Here is a 27402-nt window from a genome sequence, read left to right as displayed (position 1 = left end):
TAGATTTGCTCACACCACCAAAAAATAGCATTGCCATTGATTGCTTCAATATGGTGGGATTCTTTTAGAAAGACTCTCTCTTACCTGAATTTAGATGAGTCAAAATTTTCGGTAGCTGATTTTTGCAAGATTCTAGGAGTGACATTAGAAGATCAACTTTTTAATATGTTAGCATATTTTTAAGTTTTGAAAATGCAATTTTTTTCATAATTGGTGGGAGTCATTAGATAAAATATTCCATTTCTGACTTGCACAGAAATTGTATTGCATAAAGAATAGTAAATAAGTGTACTCGTAATTACTATAACAATTTTGAATACTGGTCCTCCTGTTGTCATTATACTTTCTCTTCGAGTAATTACAGAATACAGGGTCATGACTTCTTCCAGTGAATAAAGTGACTGGCCATTTTTGACTGGTACAGCTTTTGAATTGATTCCTTGGTCATATATGAACACATGTTGATTCTGTTTCATTACATAAATTAATTCATTGCATACTTGTCCTATTTTTATCATGTGATACCATGGTATGTCACAGATCTGGATGAACTTAGAGGTTACATAGGCCAAACCCCTAATTTTACTGATCTAGAGTGGGAAGGCACCACAGAGCTCATCTTGTTCAACCCTCTAATCTTAAAGATGAGGAAACAGAAGAATAGGGAAGCTAAGCAACTTGCCAGGTAGTAGCTAATGTCTGAAGTCAGATCTCGAGATCCGTATGCTTCCTACTGTACCACACTGACCCTCTACATTATTCATACTGGCCAAATGCTTTGCAATAATAGTGTATTATTGCATTTCCCTTAGGACACTGCCCTCCTCACCCCAGCCTCAGACAATTACTAGCTATGTGACCCTGGAGAAGTCACTTAATTAACCGCCCTCAGACTCAGTTTACTCATCTGTAAAATGGGCTTAATAATAGCACCTATTTCCTAAGGTTCAGAGGATTGAGATAATATTTGTAAAGGGTTTTGCAAACCTTAAAGCACTATGTAAATTTTAGCTATAATTATTATTATCATTATCTACCAATATTTAACTCTAAGAAGTTTAAGGAGTGCCATAGTTATCCTCTGGACTTCTCAGTAGACATATAGATTTACAATGCAACTTAACACCATCCTGGTCTGAACAGGCCAACCTGAATAAATTGTGGTAGTTTATACAACAATTAATGTTTACATACTCCTGGTCACTCAGGTTTGAAATTTTTGAGTAAGGTTTCATTCTCTGTCTCCCTCACTCCCTACAATGAATCAGTTGCCAAATCCTACCAATTCTACCTCTTTGACATCACTTATATCCTTTCCACTGCCTTATTACCATAGTATTTTGTCCAAAGTCACATTACTATTCATCTAGACTATTCCAACAGCTTCCCACATGCTTCTTCTACATAGATTTTCTTGTTCCTATCCCTTTTTTCATAGTCACCAAATTAATTTTCATCAAACAAAGCTAGGTTCATATTATTCCCTTGCTCAAAGGTGGTAACTTGCTTAGTGGGAAGGGGCAAGTTCTTTAGTCTGAAATTCAAGGCCTTCCACAATCTGGTTCCAACCTACTTTTCCCAACTCATCTCACACTATTCCCTTTCATGAACTTGACACTTGAGGGAACTTAGATTGCCAGCCATTCACCAATCTCATCCTTCTCTCTCCCCTATCTATGCCTTTATCACACTGTCCCCACTGCCTGACACAGACCCCTAGCTGAATCCCCACTTCTAACCACTGAAATCTTTAAGTCTCCTTTTCTGGAGTATGATCAGCATTCCTCCACCTAAGCAGGAATGTCTATGCATAGAAATTATATTAGCTTGGCTCATAGAAAGGGCTTAATAAACGCTTGTTTGTTTGACTTGACAGGAATACTACTGACTAGTTGGGTGGAGCACTGAATCGGTCCAACCATTCTGGAAAACAATTTGCAATTATGACTAAAGTATAACTAAAATATCTATAACCTTTGAGAAATTCCACTGCGAGGCACATACTCTAAGGAGGCCAAAAATTGAAAGGAAGGCTCCATATTCACCAAAATATTTATAGCAGAACATTTTTTGATAGCAAAGAACTGAAAACAGAATAGACGCCCATCAACTGGAGAATGACTAAACAAACTGCGGTACATGAATGTAACAGAATACTACTGTGGTATAAGAAACAACAAACATGGTAAACACCAGGGAGCTTTGAAAGCCTTATGAACCTATGCAAAACAAAGCTAGAAATACAATATGCACAATGACTATGATAATGTAAATGGAAAGAACCACCACAAAACAATCAAAACTGAATATTGTGAAATTATAAAAATTGAACCAAAGATAAGAAGAAACCTCCCCCATTGCCTTGGAGAAGTGAGGTTGCACCGATGTAAAATGCTACATGTCAGATTTTTGCATATTTTGATTCATTTTGCTAGATTTTTAAATTTTTTCCCTTTAAAATTATATTCAATTTTAATTTAATATTTTATTTTCCCCAATTACATGGAAAAATAATTTTTAAAAATAATTTTTAACATTTGTTTTTTTTAATTTTTTAGTTCCAAATCCTAACCTTTCCTCTCTCCCTCCCCTTGAGAAGACAAGCAATTTGATATAGATTATACATGTGCAGCCATGCAAAACATATTTCCATACTGGTCATGTTGAAAATCAAACTCAAACAAAAAGAAAAAGAAAAAGAAAGTTTTTTTTTAAAGGTATGTTTTGATCTGCATTTAGACTCTATCAGTACTTTCTCTAGAGATGGATAGCATTTTTTCTCATATGTCTTTTGGAACTGTATTGGATCATTGTGTTGCCCAGAATAGCTAAGTCATACACAGCTGATCACTGTATAATACTGCTGTTACTATGTACAACGTTCTCCTGGTTCTGCTCATTTCACTTTGCATCAGTTCATGTAGGTATTTCCAGGTTTTTCTGAGAGCATCCTGCTCATCACTTCTTATAATACAATACTATTCCATCACACTCATATAACACAACTTATTCAGCAATTCCCCAAATGATGGGCATGACCCCAATTTCCAATTCTCTGTCACCACAAAAAGAACTGCTATATACATATATGTGTGTGTGTGTGTGTGTGTGTGTGTGTGTATATGTACACATATATACACATATATATATATATACACACACATTTGTACATACAGGTCCTTTTGCTTTTTTTAATCTCTTTGGGCTACAAGCCTAGTGGTAATAGTGCTGGGCAAAGGGCATACACATGGTATAGCTCTTTGAGTGTAGCTCCAAATTGCTCTACAGAATGGTTGAATCAGTTCGCAACACCACCAAGAGTATATTAGTGTCCCAATTTTCCCACATCTCCAACATTTCTCATTTTCCTTTTCTGTCATATTAGCCAATCTAATAGGTGTGGAGTGATACCTCAGCGCTGTTTTAGTTTTCCTTTCTCTAAGCAAAAGTGATTTAGAACATTTTTCATATGGCTATAGATAGTTTTGATTACTTTACCTGAAAACTGACTGTTCATATCCTTTGATTACTTATCAATTGAGGAATGGCTCTTATTTTTATAAATTTGAGTCAGTTCTCTATATTTTGGGAAATGAGACCTTTATCAGAAAAACTTGCTGCAAAAAAAAATTTCAGTTATATTTACTGTATATTTCCCTCCATCCTATTTTTCCCCATTTATTCTACTATCTCTCTTCACCCTATCCATCCTCAAAAGAGATCAGGTTCTTTTTGTTCTTGTTTGCTCATTTTTCCAGCCTATTTCTTGACTTTTACTGGGGTGGAAAGGGCACTGTCCCAAGCTTCAGGGGTTTTGTGCAGCTGTTTTTAGAGATACTCCTAGAGACCTGCAAGTTTTCAGTTCTTCCAAGATTGCATAATCTAAGCAGGGGTGTGTTCACTACTCTTCTAGCCTGTGCTCTAGTCTGTGAGTGACCACAAGTATTCTTTTCTGCCCTGGAATGATGATCAGGGTCCCCATTCCTCTGCAGCCACATGCTCTGGTGTACCAGTACTTTTCCTTACCCAGGAACTGTGAACCAGATCCCCCTGTGGGCAATGCAATGGAGTCCTGAACACTGCAGCAAAAGAGTGACCCCTGTAATCTTCTGACCAGTTGTCCAACACCCTTACCACCTATTGACTGAGAGCTCCAGAAGCCTCAGCTACCCTGGCTGATTCAGTCAGCCCTGGGGCCTGCTGCTGGTTTGCTAGGGAGCAGCCTGTACTGATGCAGCCTGCACTGGAATGTGCTCCACTTTCATTCATTGCAACAGACCTTTCCTGCTGACCTTCTAAGTTGTGTTGGGCTGGAAAATTGTTTCACCCCATCCTTTTGTGGGTTCTGTCACTGCAGGATTCATTTTGAGGCATTATTCAAAGTTGTTTGGAAGGGAATTTGGGAGGGCTCAGGAGAGTCCCTGCCTTTTCTCTGCCATCTTGGCTCCATCCCTTCTAAAATTATTTTTTATAAAAAGATGGAAAAGGAGGAAAGGAGGTATATAGTCAGAAATATAAACTAAATAAAAAAACAAAACATATCAATAAAGATATATTTTTTAAAAAAATAAATTAAGTGCTTTACAATCTGGTCCCAGACTACATTTCCAGGTTTAAGGAGTATTATTTGCCTTAGATGCTACATTCCAGCTAAGCTGATTAGTTTCCTATTATCCAAACTCAGCATTTGGTTTCCTGCCTTAGTGCCTTTGTATAAACTGTACCCCTACTTTGAAATTAATTCCCTCTTCACTCCTACCTCTTAGAATCCCCACTTTCTGGATGTCCATCAATTGGTGACTGGCTGAACAAGTTGTGGTACAGGAATGTAATGGAATACTATTGTGCTATAAGAAATGATGAGCAGGCAGACTTCAGAAAAACCTGGAAAGATTTACACGAACTGATGCTGAGTGGAATGAGCAGAACCAGGAGAACATTGTATACAGTAACAGCCACATTGTGCAGTGATCAACCATGACAGACTTAGCTCTCCTCAGCAATGCAGACACCTAAGACAACTCCAAAAGACTCACTATGGAACATGCTATCCACATCCAGAGAAAGAACTCTGGAGTCTGAACACAGATGGAAGCATACTATTTGCCCTCCTTTTCTTTTGCTGTTTTGTTTTGTTTCTTCTTTCTTGTGGTTCCTCCCATTATTTCTAAATCTTCTTTACATCATGACTAATGTAAAAATATGTCTAATATGAATGTTTAAGGAAAGCCTATATCAGATTACACGCAATCTTGGGGAGGGGGAAAGAAAGGGAGGGGGAGAAAATTTAAAACTCGAACTCTTATGGAACTGAATATTGAAAATTAAAAATAAATAAAGTCTTATAGGAACCATTTCCTGATTCCCCCCGCCCCTTAATTTCTCAACCTCCTCAAATTATCACATATACATCCAAACAGAATGTAAACTTCCTCAGGGCAAAGGCTGATTTTCTTTTTCCATTTTTATAGCCCCAGTGCTTAATATAGTGGGTTGTACATAGGAGACTAGTAATGCTATTTATTGGATTGGATTAGATAGAATTTAAGGCCCAGTTCAGATGATAACTCCCTCTTGAAGCCTGGATAATTCTTCCCAGTCTAAATTCTTCCTCAATTCTCTCCTATACAGTTTAACACATTCCATTCTGTATTACAATTATTGGTATGTATGTTTTATCTCAGCATACTGTAAGTTCCTGAAGGGCAGGGACTTGAATTTAATTTCACCTTTGTATCCTCAGCACAAGGTTATGTACGTTAGACTCTTTATAAATGTCCAGAATTGCTGAATTGTGAGGATCAAATGAGGTAATATTTGTAAAGTTCTTTGAAAGCTTTATCATCACAGCTACCATTCTCCAGACCCTTGGCTAGAAAAACTCCCCTCACTAGAATGTAGTGCATTAACTTGTGAAATAGTTTGATTAAATGTTTTTGAGCTGATTCAGTTCAGGTATTAAAACACTCCCTCCAGTGTCCATGGGCATTTATTTATTCCCTGAATTGCAATACATTTAAGTTCAGGTTGTGGAGACCCTGTCTTAGTGCACAACATAAAAAAAGATCCTCCTATTCTCTTAATAACTGAGACTGAGAAAGCAAAATTAAGAGGAAAGGGGGGAAGAGGGGAAAGAGAATGAAAAGGGATGGACTCAGTAATAATAAGTGCGAACAAATTTTGTGGACCAGTTATAATCCTTGCAGGCTAAGTTCCTTTTTTTTTAAATAATAAAAGAAGAGACAGAGCCAAGATGGAAGAGAAAAGGCTGTGACCTGAAGTCTCCCCAAAACTCTCTGAAAACTTTAAATAATGCCATAAAACAATTCCTGAAGTGACAGAACCCACAAAAGGATGGGGTGAAATAATTTTCCAGACAAAGAAAACTTAGAAGGTTGCTAGGAAAGGTCTGTTGCACCTAGGTGAAGGGTAGAGCACAGTCTAGCATAGGTCACACCAGCACAGACCCAGCAAACCAGGAATAGGCCTTGAGAGCCACTGAATCCACAGTGCCTTCCAGAGTTCTGAGCCTACAGATGGTAAGGGGGTTGAACAACTGATCAGAAATTGACTACAGGGGTCTCTTTGCTGGCATTAAGGCAGGACTCTGTTGCTTTGCCCATACTTGGATCTGGGTCACAGTCCTAGGTGGCAGTCTCAGGGCAAGGAAGAGCACTAGAATACCAAAGCTTGCAGCCATGGAGGAACAGGAACCCACATCACAGTTCCAAGGCAGAAAAGAGTGCTTGTGGTCATTCACAGACCAGAGAACAAGCCAGGAGAGTAGTAAACACACCTCTCCTTAGCTCATACCACCTTGGATGACCTGAAAACTTACAGGTCCCTAAAAGCATCTCTGAAAACAGCTGCACAAAACCCCTGAAGCTTGGGAGAGTGTATCCCTCTCCCTAGAAGCAGAGCCCCACTTTAACAAGGAGTTAAAAATCAAGAAATAGACTACAAAAATGAGCAAACAATAGAAAAAAATTCTGACCACAGAAAGTTACTATGGTTACAAGGAAGATCAAAACACACACTCAGAAGAAGATAACAAAGTCAAAGCTCCAATACACAAAGCCTCCGAGAAAAATATGAATTGGTCTCAGGCCATGGAAGATCTCAAAAAGGATTTTGAAAATCAAGTAAGAGAGGTAGAAGAAAAATTGGGAATAGAAATGAGAGTGATGCAAGAAAATCATGAAAAAAGAGTCAACAGCTTGGTAAAGAAGAAGCAAAAAAATAACAGCTTAAAAAACAGAAATAGCCAAATGGTAGAAGAGATCCAAAAAGCCAATGAGGACAAGAATACCTTAAGAAGCAGAATCGGTCAAATGGAAAAGGAGGTACAAAAGCTCACAGAAGAAAATAATTCCTTAAAAATTAGAATTGAGCAAATGGAAGCTAATGACTTTATAAGAAATCAAGAAGAATAAAACAAAACCAAAAGAATGAAAATGGAAGACAATGTGAAATATTTCAATGGAAGAACAAATGACTTGGAAAATAGATCCAGAAGAGATAATTTACAAATTATTGGACTACCTGAAAGCCATGATCCAAAAAAAAGAGCCTAAGACATCAACTTTCAAGAAATCATCAAGGAAAACTTCCGTGATAGTCCAGAACCAGAGGGTAAAATAGAAATTTAAAAAATCCATCAATCACCCCCTAAAATAGATGTTGAAATAAAAACTCCAAGGGATATTAGTCAAATTCCAGGTCAAGGAGAGAATACTGCAAACAGCCAGAAAGAAACAGGTCAAGAATTGTGGAGCCACAATCAGGATAACACAAAATTTAGTAGCTTCTACATCAAAGGATCAAAGAGCTTGGAACATAATATTCCAAAGGGCAAAGGAGCTAGGATTACAACCAAGAATCACCTACCCACAAACTTAATATAATTCTTCAGGGGAAAAAATGGACATTCAATGAAATAGAGGATTTTCAAGTATTCTTGATGAAAAGACCAGAGCTGAATAGAAAATCTGATTTTCAAATACAAGACTCAAGGGAAGTATAAAAAGGTGAACAGGAAAGAGAAATCATAAGGGGCTTAATAAAGTTAAACTGTTTACATTCCTACATGGGAAGACGATACTTGTAACTCACAAAAACTTTCTCATTACTGGGGCAGTTAGGAGTAAGTATATATACATATATATATATATATATATACACACACACACACACACACACACACACACACACACACACACATACACACATACATATATATGTCTATATTATGTCTATATATATATACACACATACATGCACACACACACACATACACACACACAGAGGGCACAGGTCTGAGTTGAGTATGAAGGGATGATATCTTAAAAAAATAAAATTAAGGGGTGAGAGAGGAATGCACTGGGAGAGAGGGAAAGAAGGGTAGAATGGGGTAAATTATCTCACGTAAAGAGGCAAGAAAAAGATTTTACAGTGGAAGGGAAGAGGAGGGAGGTATAGAGGAGTAAGTGAACCTCACTCTCATCAGAATTGGCTTAAAGAGGTAATAAGATACACACTCAATTGGGTATAGAAATCTATCTTACCCTACAGGAAAGCAGGAGGGGAAGGGAATAAGATGGGGGGGGTGATATAAGGGAAAGTAGGAGGCAGTAGTCAGAAGCAAGACACTTTTGAGGAGAGATATGGTGAAAGGAGAGAGAAAACACAATAAATGGGGAGGGGGGAAATAAGATGGAGGGAAATACATTTAGCAATCATAACTGTGAAAATATTTTGAAGCAAATTTCTCTGATAAAGGCCTCATTTCTCAAATACATAAAGATCTGGGTCAAACTTATAAAATTAGGAGCCATTCCCAAATTGATAAATGATCAAGAGATATGAACAGTTTTCAGATGAAGTAATCAAAGTTATTTTAAGGAGAGCAGAGCCAATATGGTGGCTGGAAAGCAGGGACTTGCCTAAAACTCTCCCCCAGGACCCTCCAAACACCTATTAAAAGTGGCTCTGAACAAATTCTAGAGCTGCAGAACCCACAAAACAGCAGAGGGAAAAAGGGCTCCATCCCAGGACAGTCTGGATGGTCGCTGGGTAAGGTCTATCACACGGAGCTGGCAGCAGAGCCCAGTGTGGGCTGCACCCGGACCAATCAAACTGGGAGTCTAGCGGAACAGGCTGTAGCACCCTGAATCAGTGAGCTGTGGTAGTTACCAGACTTCTCAACCCACAAACACCAAAGACAACAGAGAAGGTTAGTGGGAAAAACCATAGGGACAGAGTGAAAGGAGTTCACATTCAGCAACTGCCCCAGGGGCAGCAGAGGTGGTGCAGCTCTGAGGCTGCTTACAGAGCTACAGCTGCAGTTGCTTCTGGCCCCAGGCCCAGCTGGTGGGAGTAATTAAGTGGTAGATCAGAGCAGGAGTGCAGAGCCTGCTTAGACCTGAGTTGCGGTCCAGGTTGGCAGTTCTTGGAGGAGGAGAAGTGCTGCTATGGCAGAGCTTGTTGTGTAAAAATAGCTCTGAAAACAACAGTGCAGCCCAAGCTTGGGACAAAGTACTCTCTACTCCACAAGCAGTCATACCCCTAGGAAAAACTCAAGGGTCAAGTAGTTGGCTGGGAACATGAACAGGCAGCAAAAACGGACTCAGATTCAGACTCAGACTTTGGAATCTCTCTTTGGTTACAAAGAAGACCAAAACACACAGCCAGAAGAAGTCAACAAAGTCAAAGAGCCTATATCAAAAGCCTCCAAGGAAAACATGAACTGGTCTCAGGCCATGGAAGAGCTCAAAAAGGATTTGGAAAAGCAAGTTAGAGAAGTAGAGGAAAAATTGGAAAGAGAAATGAGAGTGATGCAAGAAAACCATGAAAAACAAGTCAATGACTTGCTAAAGGAGACCCAAAAAAACACTGAAGAAAATAACACCTTAAAAAAATAGACTAACCCAAATGGCAAAAGAGCTCCAAAAAGCCAATGAGGAGAAGAATTCCTTGAAAGGCAGAATTAGCCAAATGGAAAAGGAGGTCCGAAAGACCACTGAAGAAAATAGTACCTTAAAAATGAGACTGGAGGAAGTGGAAGCTAGTGACTTTATGAGAAATCAAGATATAACAAAACAGAACCAAAGGAATGAAAAAATGGACGACAATGTGAAATATCTCATTGGAAAAACCACTGACCTGAAAAATAGATTCAGGAGAGATAATTTTAAAATTATTGGACTACCTGAAAGCCATGATCAAAAAAAGAGCCTAGATATCATCTTTCAAGAAATTATCAAGGAAAACTACCCTGATAGTCTAGAGCCAGAGGGTAAAATGTAAATTGAAAGAATCCACCCATCACCTCCTGAAAAATATCCCAAAAAGAAAACTCCTTGGAATATTGTCACCAAATTCCAGAGCTCCCAGATCAAGGAGAAAATACTGCAAGCAGTCAGAAAGAAACAATTTGAGTACTGTGGAAACACAATCAGGATAACACAAGATCTAGCAGCTTCCACATTAAGGGACCAAAGGGATTGGAATATGATATTCCCAAGGTCAGTGGAGGTAGGATTAAAACCAAGAATCACTTACCCAGGAAAACTGAGTATCATGCTCCAAGGCTAAATATTGACTTTCAATAAAATAGAGGACTTTCAAGCTTTCTCAGTGAAAAGACCAGAGCTGAACAGAAAATTTGACTTTCAAACACAAGAATCAAGAGAAGCATGAAAAGGTAAACAAGAAAGAGAAATCATAAGGGACTTACTAAAGTTGAACTGTTTTGTTTACATTTCTACATGGAAAGATGATGTGTATAATTCATGATATTAGGATGGCTGAATACATACACACACACACACACACACACACACACATATATGTATATATGTATACATATATATATATAGACAGAGGGGGCACAGGGTTAGTTGAATATGAAGGGATATCTAAAAAAATAAAATCAAAGTAAGAGATGAGAGAGGAATATATTGACAGAGGGAGAAAGGGAGAGATAGAACGGGGTAAATTATCTCACATAAAAGTGGTAAGAAAAATCAGTTCATTGGAAGGGAAGAGGGGGCAGGTGAGAGGGAATGAGTGAATCTTGCTCTCATCAGATTTGACCTGAGGAGGGAATAACATACACACTCAACTGGGTATCTTACCCCATAGGAAAGAAGGAGGAAGGAGATAAAAAGGGGGGACAATAGAAGGGAGGGCAGATAGGGGGAGGAGGTAATCAAAAGCAAACACTTTCGAAAAGGGATAGGGTCAAGGGAGAAAATTGAATAAAAGGGGATAGGATAGGAAGGAGCAATATATAGTTAGTCTTTCACAACATGAGTATTGTGGAAGGGTTTTACATAATGATACACATGTGGCCTACATTGAATTGCTTGCCTTCTTAGGGAGGGTGGGTGGGGAGGGAAGAGGGGAGAGAATTTGGAACTCAAAGTTTTAAAAGCAGATGTTCAAAGAAAAGTTTTTACATGCAACTGGGAAATAAGATATACAGGCAATGGGGCACAGAAATTTATCTTGCCCTACAAGAAAGTAAGGGAAAAGGGGATGAGGGTGGTGACAAAAGGGAGGGCTGACTGGGGAATGGGGCAATCAGAATATATGCCATCTTGGAGTGGGGGGGAGGGTAGAAATGGGGAGAAAATTTGTACTTCAAACTCTTGTGGAAATCAATCCTGAAAACTAAAAATATTAAATAAATAATAATTAATAACAAAAAGACTAGTATGCCCTGAATAGGTTGGCTAATTGCATAGATTCAACCTATGAAAGACTTATGATGTTTGCTACTCTTTTTAAAGTTTCTATTATGTATTTTTAACTTTTCAAAATTTTGACTTCCAAATTCTCTCCCTCTATTGAAACCCTACCAAAACAATTTGAGAAGGAAAGCAATGTGGTATCAATAATACATGTGAAATCATGCAAAACATAGTTTCCTATGATCCATGTTGAACAACAAAACAAGAAAAATAAAGTTAAAAATTTTTTTTAAAGTTATTTTTAGTCATATGAGAAGGTGCTCTAAATCACTATTGATTAGAGAAATGCAAATTGAAACAATTCTGAGATACTACCTCATACCTATTAGATTAGCTAATAGGATGGAAAAGAAAGACAACAAATGTTGGAGGGGATATGGGAAAAATGAGACACTAATGCACAGATGGTTAAGTTTTGAACTGATTAGAACAATTTGGAACTATGCCCAAAGGGCTATAAAACCATGCACACCCTTTGACCTAGCAATACCACTACTAGGTCTGTATCCCAAAAGAGATTTAAAAAAAAAGGAAAAGGACCTATATGTACAAAAATATTTATAGTAGTTTTTTTCTGGTGACAGGGAGCTAGAAATTGGGAGAATACCCATCAACTGGGGAAGAGCTGAACAAATTATGTTATGTGATTGTGATGGAATACCATTGTGCTATAAGAATTGATGCACAGAATGTTCTCAGAAAAACCTGGAAAGACTTACGTGAGCTGATGCAAAACGAAATATACTGTGCACAAAGTAAAAGCAATATTGTAAGATGATTAGCTGTGAATGCTTAGCTATTCTCAGCAATATAATGACCCAAGACTTATGAAGAACTTATGATGAAAAATGCTACCCATCCCCAGAGAAAGAACTAATAGTGTCTGAATATAGACTGAAGCATACTTTTTTTTACTTCATTTTTCTAGAGGTTTTTTTTTTGGGTGGGGGGAGTGTCTATGTTTTCTTTCACAACATGATTAATATGGAAATATGCTTTGCATGACTACACATGCATAACCTATATCGAATTGCTTGCCTTCTCAATGAAGGGGGTAGGGAGGAAGGGAGAGAATTTGGAACTTACATAATTGGGGGAAAATAAAATACTAAATATATTTTTAAAAGAAAAATAGATAAAATAAAATATAAACAAGGCTATTTTATAGCCCTTTAATTTAGAAGATAACTTGGCTATAGTTATGACACCTGACAATGAATTAGGAAATTAGAGACCATGAATCTAAATGAGAGGTATCAACAATTATGAAGGCCATTTTGTATTATTGTCACTAGACAAAAATAGTACCTGAACTGTCCAAATTTTCAGCATACCTTCTAAACTCATAGAATTCGGTTGTAAAACTCTTAGCCCATCCCCTTCCTACTTCCTTTCTCCATAAGAATATAAGGCAAACATTCTTAATCTTTTTTGTATGGTAGACCCATGTGTCAGTCTGGGGAAGCCTATGGAACCCTGCTCAGAATCATGTTTTTAAATGTATAAAATAAAATACATAGCATTATAATTATATTGAAATAAAGATGTAACTTTTTCCTCCCAACAAAATTCATGGATCCCGTGAAATCTGTTCATAATCAACCCCCAACATAAGTAATTGTCAGATAGTAGTCTGGCTTATTTACACTTATTGAAGGTTAACCACCTGCTAGACAAAGCTAGAAGCATATGAATGCAACAGTTCTTCAGACAAAGATTGGACTGGCTTCCTTGTGAGGGCGGCATAAGTGAGGAAAAAATCTTGGAAGTTGCATTTCTGCCCAGCTCAACAAGAGAGGAAGCTTATAAGAGAGATGATCTGAACTCCAAAAGACTCATGATGGAAAGCGCTATCCACATCCAGAAAAAAAAAAAACCCATGGAGTCTGAATACAGATCGAAGCAAACTATTTGCTCTCTCTTTTTTTGTTTTCTATCTTCTTTCTCATGGTTCTTCCCATTGTTTCTAATTCTTCTTTAAAACATGCCTAATATGAAAATATGTTTAATATGAATGTATATGTACAGCCTATAGGAGACTGAATGCCATCTTGGGGAGGGGAATGTGGAGAAAATTTAGAACTCAAAATCTTATAGAAATGAATGTTAAAAACTAAAAATTAATTAATAATAAATAAGAGAGAAGGTCTGGAAAGCAGAGTTTTCAGCTAAGGCAAAGACAAAAAAAATGGAGAGCCAGCATAAGAATGAAGAACACATTACCACCCCACCATCCCGGACACACCACCCCTGCCACGAGGCATGCAGAACAGTAGCGAGGCAGTGTTGACACTGACAGTTCTTCCCCTCAAACCTACACTTTGATGCTAGTTCCAGGAGCAAGGTAGCCAACTGTGCAGCTAGACGGTACAGTGAACAGAGTGCTGGAGTAAGAAAGAAGACCTCAGACACTTACTAGCTGAGAAAGTCACTTAAGTTTCACCAGCCTCAGTTTACCCATCTGTAAAATGGAGATAACAATAGCACCTACCCCTCAGGCTTGTTGTGTGGATCAAATGAGATAACATCTGTAAAGGGCTGTGAAAACTTTAAAGCCATATATAATTGCTGGCTATCATCATCATCATCATCATCATCATCATCACCATCATCATCATCCCTGGCACTTGCTAATTAGGCTGGTATTGGGATCCTTATCCCCTTCACCTGCCTTACTTCAAACAGGTGTAATTGGTGCCCAGTTCTAAAAGGACCCTTTTATTCTGCTTAAGAATGTATGTGAATGCATGTATAACATATCAAATTGCTCAGGGAGGGAGGAGAAGAGGGAAGTAGAGAACCTAGAGCTCAAAATTTTAGAAAATGAATGTTAAAAATTGTTTTACATGCAGTTGGGAAAAATAAAATGCATTATATTTTTAAGAAGTAATATGTGAATGATCTAATCCCATTTTTCATTAATACCTGTGGTTAACCCTGTCCTTTCCCATTTCTTTCATATCATTATATCCCTTTATTAGGGGCTTTGGACAGCTCTGTGAGCCACACAGAAGCGAACAACTTTTCCTAACAGGTGACTGAGACTGAGATCCCTACCCTCCATTCCACTGTTAGGGAGTTTTTACTTTCTAAAGTTGGGGGTAAGGAGTGGGAGAGAGAACAGGGGAGAAATAATCATGAGCCAGATCATAAGCCTAACCTGTTGTGTCCCCTAGTGGTTACATCAATATTAAGCCCTACAATATGAAGTGAGCCAGGAATCACAACACAGAATTTTAAAGTTGGAAGGAAGCCTAGAAACCATCTGAAATAACTTATACATGCAAGCAATCCCCCCTTTAACACATCTGTTGAGTGGTCATCCAAACCTCTGCTTTAAGGCCTCTAACGAGGAGGAACTCACCACTTCTGAAGGCACTGAGTTCCATTTTTGAATAGTTCTAATTCCTAGAATTATTTTTTTCCCTGATATCAAGCCTAAATCTTCTTCTTTATAATTTCCACCCATCATTCCAAGTTTCTTCCCTTGAGACCAAACATAGCAAATCTAATCTCTTTTCTCCTGGCAGATATTTGAATGCTTGAAGATGCTTCAAGCCCTTTGAATGCTTAAAGATATCCGTCATGTTCCTTCTGAGTCTTCTCTTCTCCAAGCTAAACATTACTAGTTCTTTCAACCAATCCTCAAATGACACCCCTCGCCATCTTGACTGCCTTCTTCTGCATTATCTCCAGCTTATCAATGTCCTTCTTAAACTGTGGCATCAAAAACGTAACACTCTGCTCCTGAGAAATGTCACCCCTTTATTTCTGGAAGTAATGCTTCTCAATGCAGCCGAACATCACAGATGTAGAGCAGGAAGAGACCTTAGAGGGTGATGCCAATCCCACTTCAGGTTGATGAAGAGAGAATAAGACTGGGAAGAAGCCAACAGGAGAGGAGCTAGTAGTCTTCATCATGTTCCTATCCTCAGGAATTCCCTTTGGGTGAGACTAGGTCTCAGGCTGTGTGTGTGTGTGTGTGTGTGTGTGTGTGTGTGTGTGTCTGTCTGTCTGTCTGTCCCTCCCTCTTCTCTCTCTCCCCCCCTCCTCCTCTCTCTTTCCATTCCCCATTCTCCTCCTTCCCTCTCCCTCTCTTTCATTCTCTTCTCTTCTCTCTCCCCCTTTCACCCTTCCTTCCCTTCCTCATTCCCCCCTTCTTGCTCCCAATGGGAGTTACCTTTCACTCTGTATTGTCTAGTACAGCCTCCTCTGTATACTTCCTCTGATTTCTGTTTTGCTATCAACTTGGATAAATGAGTTTCTTTTCTACTTGCTATGTATATTCATTGTGAAACTGGTATTTGGTGGGAAGGGAGTCAAGCCCTGGATGTAAAGCTAGGGTCCTCCTTTCACCATTAATGAACAGCATATCAAAAGTTTAGCTTCAACCTGAAAATCACATACTCTAGGCTGATAATATTTATGGAAAGAGACAGATATAATTCTAGCAGAGTGGCCAAGTTTCTGGCCCCAAGCTCTTGTTTCCCCATCTGGCAGGAATCAAAGCCTCGCTTAAAGAAGGATGGGGCGAGAAGGACTAGAGATGTCTTTTCTGCCTCCCTTCTAACCATACAATGACACCCCTATGCCACATGTCAGAGACGGCCTCATTACTCATACACACACTCATATACACACTCACACACACACACACACACACACACAGCTTATATATTTCATGTCTGTGTATCTTATTTCCTTCCAAGTGTAAGGTTTTTAAAGACTGGGACTTTCATTTTTATCTTGATCTCCCAGTGCTCAGCATAATGCCCGACACTGTGCAGGCACTTAATAAGTGCTTATTAAACTGAAATAAATTGAAATGAACTCACTTTCTTAAAATTCCATCTCTCCTTGCTTCTTAAATTAAAACTTGCCCAAGCATCCTTAGATTTCAAATGATTTTTAGGAACTGCCAGAAAAATGGAAAACAAGTTCTAACATGATGTTTCTAATTCAGTAACCCCCCTAGTTAGCTGCCAAGGAGTACCAGGAATAGTCTTGGAGTCAAGGTTGGGTGTGACTTGTACAATATCTTCCCAGTAATGTGTCGTCTTCTTCCTCTCTTTTGAGCCTCCCAACGCAAGTCCCACATCTTTCCCTATAGTATACTATATACTTTTATATATAGTTATACTTTTACTCTGCCACAACTCCCTTTGTCATCCTTCCTCCCTTTTGACTAGTTCTGTCCTCAGATAGACTGTCAATCAAATGAGATCCTGGTCATTTTGTCAATCGGTGAAACAAAGTAAAGATAGTATTGACTATAAGCCCTTTCCTCAACATTATACTGTGGTTCTTCCATGATATTTTCCCCTTATTACATAGGGTTCTCTGTGAAGGTTTTATATAAGAACATGGAAAAGAATCATACAAATAGGAAAACAAAAGTGAGTTGTAATCAGCACTGGTGGAGAGAATACCCATACCACAAAGATCATAGATCCATCATAGAATCTTGAATTGGAAAGGACTCTCATAGTTTATCAAATCATACTTGCTCCCAATGCAAGAATCTCCTCTCCAGTATCCCTGGCAGGTTACCTTTCAGCTTTTCTGTGAACATTTCTAGTGATGGAGTACTTACTACTCTTAGGGGTAGGTCATTTCATTGCTGGACAGTTCCAAACATTATGAAGTTGCTCCTAAGCCAAAAGTCAACCTCCCTGGTAACTTCTATGAATAGTTCTTTTTCTGCACTTTGGAGCACTAAAGAGTATGCTCACTCTAAAGTATAGGCTTCAAATGTTCAAAAATAACAGTTGTATCACCCCTAAGTCTCCTCATCACTCTCTAAGCACTCTAGTTTATTAGTGTGCCTCTTGAAGTATGGGACCTGGAACTGAACACACTACTCATACCACTTCAAATATGGTTTGACCAACATGGGGTACAATGGAATGACATATTAATCAAGATACTATATATGTACTAATAAAATTTAACATTGCTTCAACATTTTATATCATATTTCTGATTCACTGGGGCAGCTAGGTGGCACAGTGGATAGTGTCAGGCCTGGAGTCAGGAGGACATTTTTCTGAGTTCAAATCTGGCTCCAGGCACTTACTAGCTGTATGACCCTGGGCAAGTCACTTAGCCCTGTTTGCCTCATCTGTAAAAAATGAAGTAGAGAAGGACATGACCAACCACTCCAGTATCTTTGCCAAGAAAACCCCAAATGGGGTCATGGAGAGTTGGACATGACTGAAAACAACAGAACAACAAACAAAAATTGATTCATTAAGCTTTTGGTCAACTAAAACATTCGAGTATTTTTTTTCACATGAATTCTAGTCACAATTCAGATTGCTCTTCCTCAGCATGTACTCATGTAATTTTTTTTTAACCAAGGTTTTAAGTTTATCCCCATTAGTTTGGAAAGGAAATGATGATAGTTTGGCAATGAAATGCACAGTGAGTTGTGGGAACCTTCTGAGGAATTGCTGGATATTTGAAAAGCTCCAATGACTTGATAAACTAAGAGTCAGGAGAGTTCACAGTCAATTCCTGACTGATTACTTATGTGGTTACAGGCAAATCATTGTACATCACTGTACTTTAGTACAGAATAACACTATATCCAACTAAAGAAAGAACATTTTCCATGACCTTCTTAGAAACATACCTAGTAAAAGAAAGACAGGAATTTCTATAAGCTCTCCATCACACATTATCATCAGTACTGTCATCACCATCACTGGCAGTTCTAATGCAGAGAGGACAGGGCTTGGACACAAGGCCAAAGCTTGAATCTTGCCTTGGGCACTCATTGGCTGTGTGGCCGCTGAACCTCTCCCTGCCCCAACTTCCTCATCTATAAAATAAGGATGATAAGAACACCTACCACACCAGGCCGTTGTGAAGGTGACTAGAGAGATAAAATACGTGAAGTGCTTGGCAAACCCTAAAGCGCTGCACTCACACTCACAGCTGTTATTGCCCTGTCATCATTCTCCTTACAAAGAGAAATCCTAGTTACTGTTCTGGAACAAGTAAGATCACGATGCTTCCACAAGTTTGGTAAGAATGTTTTCCATTCTCTATTATCTCCTTAAGATATCTGCAATTAATTAGCCCCTCTATGTTTAGGATTTAAACAATTACTAGGTTATTGCTCATATTCACAGCCATAGTGAAGTTAGTTTAAATGTAATATGCAATATGCCAATATGATAGTTTATAACACTGATTTTTTTTCCTTAAAAATCAAACATGTAGCTACATTCAACTGATGAATAATTTACTTTTTCTGCATGCTGGACAGCAAGGTTACTCTCTGGCGTCTAGGCCACCAGACATTAAAATCGCGTTATCAACATAACATTCGGCAGGCTAGCTCCCAACAAGCTTCACAAGCATACTTTCTCCCCCTTATCTCATACTATGGAGCAAATCCTCTATTTAATTCTCACACAAAGTAAACTGATATGAAAATCATGATAAATATGTTTCTAAAACATGTCATAAACAGATCAAAGGGAATGACAACTATAAGCATCTTCCCTCATATGCAAGATAAATCACAAGCAGGACAGACATTACAAATCAAAATCCTATCTATATGAAAAGCAGGATTTTAAAGCATTCCTCAAGGGCAAGGAGCATGATTCTGTGGGCCATGTCAGACTGATTCTATTTACCTGTATCAACATAATTTCCTCACAACCCAACTAACACTTCACCCAAGTAAGCAAAGCCTTCAGGTACGTTAATAAATATTGCATGTGGCTATTTAGGTACGAGAACATTTTTGCCTTCACTGATTCCTTTGAATAAGAAAAATTAGGTGACAATAGTTCCGATTTGGGGCAGAGGAGGAGGAGGAGAAGGGACGATAAGATACATATTCATCTAAAATCTTAATTAAATTCTTACCTATGTTTTGGTGTAGAGAGAAGCAAGTTACAAAGTATAATACAGTACAAGTGAAATGCTGCCACCTACTGGAGATGTGGTGAAACCTCAAATTTGAAAAGAAAGATTTCATCTAATCACAAGATTTTAGAGACAGAAAAAAATTACTTGATTTTTGCATAGAACTTTATCGTTTTTGAAGAATTTCCACACGCATTATCTCATTCTGTCCTCATAAGAACCCTGGAAGATATGCAAGACAAACGTTATTACCCCCTTTAAAAACGTACACTCTACTGGGAGAGGGAAATGAGACAACCATACAAATAAATAAAAGTGATATAATTCGAATAGGGAGAAAACACTAACAAGGGGAGAAGGGAGGTAGGGGAGTTTCCAGGTAAGTATTCAGAGAATGCGGCTCTGTCTCTGGGCTTTGAAGAAGGCGAGGAGGAAAAGAAGCCTACACATGGAGAACCAATGGATATTTGTGAATAGACTGCAGCAGTGGGAGATATCGTGATAGATTTTTGCAAGCAGCCCATTTTTCCTGGAAAACAGAGTGTGTAAAAGGGACTTAATATGCCAGGCTGAGGAAGTTGTATTTATCGTAAACACAGTAGGGAGCCACTTAAGTTTATTGAGTAGGAAAGTGAAATGGTCAGATCTAGGCTTTCCCTAACAAAGTTATTCTGGAAGCAATGTGGATGATGGACTAGAGAAGGAAGACCCTGCAATAAAGGAGACCAATTTAGAGGCTATTATCGTGAGGTAGGTAGGTAGAGAGCTGGACTTAAAGTCAGAAACACCCGAGTTCAAATCCTGCCTCGGATACCTATTAGCTAGGTGACCTTCGGCAAGTCACTTGACCTTTTCTGGCTTCAGTTTCCTCAACTATAAGATCCCTTCCAGATCTATATCTATGATGCAATAAGAAAAAAACCATAGTAAGGAAGATAAGCTATTTAACTCTGTTCAGAATAAGCACTGGGGTAGGGCACATATAACTGACAACTGGGAGATGAGCACTTGACATGGTTAATGTTGCCGCCCCCTTAACTAGTCAGGTTCCAGGACTCTGTTTATCCCTGCCCCTGGCCATCAGGCAAGATCCTACCCTGCTGTGGCTTGCACTCCTCTCCCACTTTTTTTTTCTTTCACCTTTTAAAAGGAAAGTGTGTATCCTTATTTCAGAATGACTTGCGATTGATCTCCTTGCCTACATAATGATCCCAGAGTAAATTAGAAGAAAATATAAAGATAAGGCAGAAGGATAAGATCTAAAACATCTTGGAAGGAGGCTTTTCTAGGTGTCTTGGGGCTGGCTAAATAATGATACGGCAGAAAAACCCAATCTGCCTGGCAGGGATAATTGTATCAGCGCTTGTCAGGGTCAGCAATCTGCTTTACCACCAGAGGTAAAGCAGAGGAGAAGGTAAAGGGGAGACCTCACCGTTCTAAGATAGCAGTCTACAGGGAGAACTCACTCAGAGTAAGGTACCCAGAAGGATAAGTCCCATGTGCCCACTCCCTCCTTCCTGCTCATTAACTAACTCCAAGATGACTTTTTTACTCTGAAGACATACACATAAAAAAATAAATTCGGGGCAGCTAGGTTGCGCAGAGAGTAGAGAACCGGCCCTGAAGTCAGGAGGACCTGAGTTCAAATGTGACCTCAGACACTTGACACATGTACTAGCTGTGTGACCTTGGGCAAGTCACTTAACCCCAATTGCCCTGCCTTCCCCCTCCAAAAAAAAAACCCCAAAACAAAAAAAAATAAATTCTTACTGCACTGATAGTGCTTCATACACATGACTTCATTCCCTGAACAGAGGTCTAGTAAAGCCTCATTTGAGTAAACTCCTTATACCTATCTATGACCAAATAGACAGTGCTGGCCTCTGACCCTTCCTTCTTGGGATCCCCACATCAGGCACTCATCTCTACTGTCCAGAGAGTACACCATGACCACTATGATCTTTTTTTCATCCTTTGAAACCTTCTGCTCTTTAAGTTTCTCCTAATTCAAAAATATATTCTAGTCTCTGAGACCTGCTTCCAGCCACAGAAGTATACCTGGTGAGTCTGTCACTAAGCTCAACAGTGCATGCAGATATTCAATGTCTGGCTCTGGTCAATGAGTTTCTCTCTTTTAGCCACCAACCTGAAAACAGTTTTTATGAGATTTCTCACAGTCTTACAGAGCTGCTTCAAGTCTTCAGAAATTTCAGGGATACTCTTCATAGAGCCAGTATATGCAATAGTCTATTGTGGGTTTTTTTTTTTTCATTTCTTCATTCCACAGGTTTTGCTCCATGAAATCCTAAAGCAAATAGGGATTTACAATCTAAAATTCTACTGATAAAACTCTCCAGGTATAGATATTGCTGGTATAAAGGTTCAATAAACCCATTATTCCCTAAGATATGAATAATAATGGTAATTGGCACTGATGTTCAGCAACAAACAGTTTCTGATTAATAAGAAAATCAAAGAGAAGATTCTGTGAAGATGGTAGGGGTAGGTCAGAAAACTTTGGGCTCTCCAAATTTCCTCCACAAAAAAAAAAAGACAGAACGCCACCTCAGAGCAGCAGAAATAAACTCTGGGGTAAAGCAGTTACCTTCTAAGACAAAGTGAGAAGACCCCAGGAAAGACTGAATCTCCAGAGCCTTTGGCCTGAGTGAAGTCTGAACACCTCCAGGCCCACTCTACAGAACCAACAAACAACAGGCCCTGGGGGCAGCAGGGTGGAGAGGCAACCGCAGCCTTAGAAATTTTCATTTTGCAGACAGTGTGAGGGTCTGCCCCAAGATTGAAGGACCTTCCAGTATGGAAGGCAGGCCAAACACAGCTGTGAACAGACCAATCCCAGGCTGTGGCTGCTATGAGAAGGAGCTAGCATACACCTGGTCAGTGCAGTATCAAGTGGCAAGGACCCTGTTGGCAGTGGGTACTTGCAAGAGAGTAGTCCCTAGTTTCAGTTCTGAGGCAGAGAGGACAGCTACAGTTTGCAGCCACTGGAGGGACTACAGGGAGCAAGATCATTTATGGGACAGTGTGGCAGGGGGTCCTACCTGAGGCTTAGGGGTGGAGAAGAGAGTCCGAGGTTGGACGCCCAGACATACTTCAGAAAATAACAGTAAGATGTACCTGAGGCTTGAGGCATTATTCCCCATACCTCGGGGCTACTTGATACTATGGGGATTGAGAAAATCTGGATTCGGATTCAGACCAAGATAATGGAGCTAAAAAAGTCACTCCTTTTTCAATGAGAAGCAATGAATGGTCCTGAGCACAAAAACAGTCCTTGGAAGAACTTAAAAAGGACTTTAAAAATCAAATAAGAGAGACTGAAGAAAAATTTAAAAAAAAGCAATCCAAGAAAATCAAGAAAATGTGGTAGCAATTAGATTTGAAGATCTTTCCCACCCATTAATAGGCCATGTGACCTGCATATGTCACAGGACACCTAAGACATACATGGTGGGAGGACCTTCCTGACAGGAAAAGGAAGTCATGTCACAGAAAATGCTGAGAGAGAGAGAGAGAAAAAAAGAGTTATGGCTACTAATGGCTGCTAACGGTCACCCTCATGATTGTTAGAACCGAACAATTTGACTTAGCTGTACTATGAGTTTGTTTTGGGGAAGACCCCAGCAGGGGGTTGGAGAGGTTTTGGGATATTGAGGCTCCATGCTGTGATATTCTGTATTGAATGTTTTGGGTTCCTTGCTATTATGATGAAGTGGACTGACTGGCTCTGGGAGCTGAACATCTGGCTATGGGATATGGTTCTCTGGTGTCTGAATAAATGGTTTACTTCTTCTACCTTCTATGTGGAAAGTCTTGTATACTTTGCAATACAGAACTACATAGGCATTTTGACAATTATGATCTATGTTGTTACCATTGCCTTACTGTTTCAGAAAGTCAAACAACTGGAAATAGAGAATCAAAACCTAGGGAAGAAAATAATTCCTCGAAAAGTAGAATTGGGCAAGGGGAAGCTAATGATGTTCTAAGACACCAAGAAATCATAAAACAAAATCAAAAGAATGAAAAAAAATAGAAAAGAAATTGAAATATCTCATCAGAAAAACAACTAATCTGGAGAACGGATCAAAGAGAAATAATATAAGAATAGTCAGACTACCTGAAAATTATGATAAAAAAAAAATCTTGATACAATATTACAAGAAATTATCAAGGAAAGTTGCCCTGAAGTTCTAGTACAAGAAGGCAAAGTAGAAATAGAAAAAATCCACCAATTGGCCTTTTGATTGAAAGAGATCCCAGGAGAAAAACTTACAGGAATATCACAGCCAAGTTTCAAAGCTCCCAGGTTAAGGAGAAAATATTGGAAGCAACAAGAAAAAACAATTTAAGTATCATGGAGCTACAATACAGAAGACCTAGCAGCTACTACATTGAAAGCTGCCAGCAGCTGTGACACTGAATGGCCAGAGATGGCCGAAGGCCGCAGAGAGTGAAAACAGTACACAGGCCAGGCAGAAGAGTACAGCACAGCTCCGTTTATTAAACTGAAGGGCTTATATAACTTTTAGGCAAGCAGATCAACAAGTTCATGTGCGAGACATTTGTTAAATTGCATGACTTCCTCGTGCTTTGTTCCCTTTTTGCCATAACAATATTGTGTTAATCAGCTCACAGGTGGCGTTGAGCACATGTGAGCCGAGGGAACTTTGGAGAGAGCACGTGTGTGCCAAGGAGGGGTTTGGAGAGCCCACATGCTGAGTTATCAGCCCAAGGGCAAGAACAGGCTTCAGGGAAAACCTGCACTGTATCTTATCCCAGAATAGACTTTCTCAGAGCTGGCCCTCTACATCTCCCTGCTATTATTTTAAGATGGAGCTCAAGCTAATGATGACTTGTAGAAGACAGGCCCTATGAGACACAATAGTGTTAGCAAGGCAAACAAGGGAAGAAAGTGGCAACAATGTTGCTCTGACTTGCTTTAGGAGTTGCAATAACTCATTGGTGATGCCTTCAGGATCAATTCCTGGGGCTTTGCTGTGTTCACTTACATGGGTGACAAATTCTAAGTCACTTATATCTCGTGTCACATTATGATTATGCCATAAATTTGTAGATACGAAGAAACAGGGATATGGGATACAAGCTTGTACATAGTAATCCCCCTCCCCCGAATGATGTGTGTACCATATACTTTGATTCACAGCGATGGAACACATGGTGACCATGACACCCCATCTGTCTGGACCAGACATCGAGTTCAAGGCTGCCTGGCAGCTTGGTTGTATTCTGCCAGGTGGTGAGCCTAAGCCATGGTGGAAAAGGCATACATGCCTAGTGAGTTTTATTTTCTTTCACCCCCGAAATCATCATCATGGCAAGAAGAGTAGTGAGGTTCTTGCAGCCGCCCCTTGTCCTGGGTCTTTGGTTTCTTCTCTTCTTCTCTATTCTAGGCTTTTTCTGTATTTTGAGCATCCTTATCCTGTTGGCCAATGTAGTCACAAGGTTGGATGGTTTTTTTTCTGGATTTTCTGGATGTTTTTTCCAGATTGGTTTTTCTGCATCATCTGGGGAGACACAAGCATACCCTCACCCCCATGTTAGTAGCCTTGCTGGCTCTTCCCAGCATCCTGTTTTGGGGTCTTTCCACATGATTGGTATGTCCTCATCATTCCGGAACCTTTGTTTTTGTCTATTAAAATGTTTTTATGCTGGGGTTAAGTTTTGGTTATCTGGTGTTAGAAAATTTATAGTATATAGCACTTGATCCAACCTTATTCTTATCCTTTTTTCCTGCCCACCTCCCCCTTTCTTTCGTTTTTCTAAGAGGATTTTAATTGCCTTGTTACGTCTTTCCACAACGGCCTCTCCTGTTGGGTTGTGTGGGGTTCCTGTGATGTGTTTTATCTGGAATGTGAAACAGAATTCTTTGAATGATTTGCTGGTGCAAGCCGGGCCATTATCTGTTTTTAGAGTTTCTGGGACACCGGCCACCGCAAAGCAGGCTAAGAGATGATCTATCACATGTGTAGAGGCTTCCCCCGCTTGTACAGTGGCTATAGTATATGAAGAAAAGCTATCTATTTTAACATGGATGTATTGAAGCTTACCAAACAGCTGGTAGTAACATCCATTTGCCAAAGTTGTAAAGGTTTAAGGCCTCAAGGGTTGATTGCAGTACTGGCCGGGGGGGGGGGAGGTAGATATGGTATACATTGTGGGCAAGATTTTACTATATTTCTAGCCTGTTCTGGTGTGATGTGAAATTGTTTGTGTAGCATTTTAGAGGGCTGATGAAAGCGCGCATGGGATTGTTGGGCTTCTATCATTGAAAAGGAGTATGTAGTTAGTAGATCTGCTATTGAATTCCCTTCAGTCAACGGGCCTGGTAATGTGGTGTGCGAGTAAACGTGAGAACAAAAAACTGGCTCTCTTCGTGTTTGAATAAGATGGTGCAAGTCAAGGAAAAGCTGATTTATAGAGAGATTTTGAGGAAATTTTATTTGGGCAGTCTCAATACGCTGGATGACATAGACAGCATATTTGCTATCAGATATAATCAATGGGACCTTGATAATCATTAGAAAAACTTGCCAGTCAAGGTCATTAGCTAATAGAAGCTCAACCTGTTCTTTAGTATATGGCTGATGAACAGCATGTGGTCTATTCCCTGTCAGCAATGTGACTCTTTTTATGCTTTTCTGAAGGAGTTGAACAACTATTTGAGGGTAAGGAGAAATGCTTCTTGAGGCTTGAAATGGCAAATAAATCCATTCTATAATGTCATTTTGTTGGTGTAAAGCCCCAAAAGGAATTTTTGGTGTAGGGAGGATAGTAACTTCTAGCAGGCGCTTGGGATCAATCCTGTATGTTTGGCACTTCTGAAGAACCTCCTCAACTTTTGTCAGTTGTTGTGAGGCTTGTAGGGTCAATTGTCGAAGAGAACTGTGGTGTGGATCTCCCCTTAAGATCTTGAATAGTTCTCCCAACTCTTGGGTACTTATTTGTAGGTGAGGACGAACCCAATTCATATCCCCAAACAGCTTTTGAAACTCACTGAGTGCCTTAAACTCTTGTCTACAAATAGAGATTTTTGTAGGTGTTATTGATATGGGACTCAGTGTCTGCCCTAAATATGAATATGGAGGAGCAAGTTGTGTTTTGTCTGGGGCAATGATGAGTCCATAATTTTTTAATTGTGCCTCAGTTTCCTGTAAAATGAGGCTCAAAATCTCTGCCTGTGGATATGAGCACAGTATGTCATCCATGTAATGAATGAGATAAGCTTTGAGATACTTCTCTCTTATAGGTTGTAAAGCTTGCGCAACATATTGTTGACATATGGTGGGACTATTTTTCATCCCTTGCAGCAAGACTTTCCATTGGAATCTCTTGTGAGGTTCCTTGAGATTAACAGAAGGCAAGGAGAAAGCGAAATATTTATAACCTGTGGAATGTAATGGAATAGTATAGAAACAACCTTTTAAATCTATGATCCATAAAGGCCAGTCCTTGGGTATCATGTTAGGTGTGGGGAGTCCTGGTTGAAGATTTCCCATAGTTTCCATTCTATCATTAATTTTTCTCAAATCGGTAAGCATTCTCCATTTTCCAGATTTCTTTCCTATAGCGAAAACAGGAGAATTCCAAGGACTGTTGGAGCTTTCAATGTGCCCTGCCTTTAATTATTCATTAACGATATCAGTAAGGGCCTGTAGTCTTTCTGATGTTAAAGGCCACTGTTCAACCCATACCGGGGGCCCATCCTTCCAGGTTATCTTAGGTG

General features: G+C 39.3%; 1 protein-coding gene across 2 annotated transcripts in view; it reads right to left on the bottom strand.

Moving 5' to 3' along the window:
* EPM2A (EPM2A glucan phosphatase, laforin) overlaps positions 1 to 27402 on the bottom strand; it is a 197330-nt gene that overhangs the window by 121939 nt on the left and 47989 nt on the right. The window lies entirely within an intron of this gene.

Source organism: Trichosurus vulpecula, chromosome 7, assembly GCF_011100635.1.
Source record: "Trichosurus vulpecula isolate mTriVul1 chromosome 7, mTriVul1.pri, whole genome shotgun sequence".
Classification (NCBI taxonomy): Eukaryota; Metazoa; Chordata; class Mammalia; order Diprotodontia; family Phalangeridae; genus Trichosurus; species Trichosurus vulpecula.
Note: the sequence above shows the minus strand (reverse complement) of the source record. Positions and strands in the feature narration are given on the sequence as shown.